At 48.2% G+C, this 2514-nt stretch overlaps 1 pseudogene; it reads left to right on the forward strand.

Moving 5' to 3' along the window:
* Window positions 1–215: 215 nt before the first annotated feature.
* LOC101615210 lies at window positions 216–733 on the forward strand (annotated as a pseudogene).
* Window positions 734–2514: the final 1781 nt, after the last annotated feature.

The following is a 2514-nucleotide window of genomic DNA, read 5'->3' on the forward strand; positions in this document are numbered from 1 at the left end:
TTTGCTGTTCTGTCTGTGAAGTTTCCTATGCCCAGTGTTCCTGACTTCGAAACATTATCCTCACAGGTTCAGCTTCTCACCGGTGCTTGTAATGGGAGCACATTCGCTATGCAACAGATACTTTTGCTGGGCTCGGCCACCAGCTATCAAATGCAGTTGCGGAAAGAAAACAGCCCCTTCGAGGAACTGGCATCCTTAAGCAAGCCATAGGCGAGATGCAGATGAATGCAGACCAGCTGACCTCAATACACGCCTACCGTGGGTTAGCACAAGTGTATTCAGCCAATAACCCCTCAGAGCTGTGAAACCTGGTGACCAAGCACAGTGAGATGTTCACTCATGACAACCTGGGCCTGTGCTCGCTCTGTAAGAAGAACATTCAGAGACTACCTAAGACCTTTTTAACACTATCATTACAAGATATGGCAAGTCATGTGCAATTATCTGGACCTCAGGAGGCAGAAAAATATGTACTACATGTGATAGAAGATGGTGACATTTTTGCAAGTATTAATCAAAAGGATGGTGTGGTCAGGTTCCATGATAATCCTGAAAAAAATACAATAACCCGGCCATGCTTCATAACACTGATCAGGAGATGCTGAAGCGCGTAGGGCTGGGTGAGTGGCTGAAGGCCATGGCCCAGGAGGTCACAGTGAAGCCCCAGTTTGTGCAGGAGAGTGTGGGCTCATAAGAAGCTGATGCGGGAAACAAGCCCTCCAGTTTCTCCTGAAACCAGCACTCGCTGTCACCCTGAGCAGAGCACGCGGAGGGCGGCGGGAAGCGCCACGGCCGTTCCACCTGGACCTTCAGAAGCCCAGTTTTGTTTTGACAGCTTCAGCCCCACGTACTTTCAGAAAACCATTCGTCTCCGCAAAGAAAGGAAAAAAAAAAAAATCCAACTTTAGTCTGTTGTGGATTTATCCTCAGAGTATTGTTAATATTGTACTAAATTTTCCTTTTTGTTTTAATTCCTTAGACCAAAAAAAAAATTGAAATAGAAGGTGAGAACTGACCCGACAGCTGTCCTCTGATCTATACACGAGCATCCGTGCTCACACACACGAGCGCACGCACGTGCACACACTCACGCGCACAGTAAGTAAATACTCTCTGAGGACGCTGCGCTGGGTGAGGAGCACAGAGCTATGGGTCACGGTGGTCCTGGTCCTCGAGCTTCCTACGGCTACAGCATCCTTCCACGGGAGGCTCCGTCACCAGCACGGGAGCAGCAGCCTCCTCCTAGGCGGTCGCGAGGATGAAATGAAGGAATGTCTATGAAACTGGGCGGTGTTGGGATGCCCATGCCTGCGGCGCTGCGGACAGCATGCAGCTTCAAGAGCGCGGAGTGAGACCGGTGCCCGATGGGCCAGCTCATTACCAAAGCCAACGGCCTCGCGTGGCGCCAGATGCCAAATCCCATTCCTCTGATAGTCACGCGCAAATATTCAAATTGAGAATATGTCTCTTAGCCATCAAAACACTCAAACAGAGTGTCGCGTGCTAATAAACACGAAGATGCACCTATGCATGTATTTGGCCCTCCTGGCATGGGAAACACGACCTTGACAAAGTAGATATGATTTTGACCCCCTACAGAACTTACGGCCTAGTTGGGGACCGGGACATAGACCGCATGAACATTTAGATTCACAGTGTGGTAAGTGTGAGGAAGAACAAGGAAAGATGTGATGAGAAGCCATTCCTGGTAGATCTCACTTGGCCTGAGGTCTTAGGGGAGCTTACTGCTAACAAGAGATGTTGTAGCTGAGAGAAGAGAGGCAGAAAGGTAAGAGGATCATTGGTTTTTTTGTGATAGGGTCTCGCTCTAGCCCAAGTTGGCCTGGAATTCACTATGTAGTCTCAGAGACTGGCCTTGAACTCACAGCAATCCTACCTCTGCCTCCTGAATGCTGGGATTAAAGGCAGGCACCACCACACCTGGCAAATAAAATATTTTAAAATAAGTAAAACATTTTTTAAAGGTGATGCACAAGGTGGCACATGCGCCTGGAGTTCATTTGCAGTGGCTGAAGGCCCTGGTGTGCCCATTTTCTCACTTTCTTTCTCTCATTCTCCCTCTTTCTCTTCCTTTCTGAAATAAATAAATTAATAACATATTTGAAAAAAAAGGTGATGGCACCTGAGCATTGTTACCCAAGTTGTCCTCTGGCCCCCCACACACATATGCACACTCATGCCTAGCACACAATAGACCCACAAAAAGAGAAATTGATGCCGGGCGTGGTGGCGCACGCCTTTAATCCCAGCACTCGGGAGGCAGTGGTACGAGAATCACCGCGAGTTCGAGGCCACCCTGAGGCTACATAGTGAATTCCAGGTCAGCCTGAGCTAGAGTGAGACCCTACCTTGAAAAAAAAAAAAGAGAGAGAGAGAGAGAGAGAGAGAGAGAGAGAGAGAAATTGTGATTGCTAGAATCTCTATTTGTATCTCCTTTTCTTACTCCCTCTTCCCAGTACTTTTGAAGAGGGTAGATCCTATGCCTACAGGATC

Source organism: Jaculus jaculus, chromosome 3 (assembly GCF_020740685.1).
Source record: "Jaculus jaculus isolate mJacJac1 chromosome 3, mJacJac1.mat.Y.cur, whole genome shotgun sequence".
NCBI lineage: Eukaryota > Metazoa > Chordata > Mammalia > Rodentia > Dipodidae > Jaculus > Jaculus jaculus.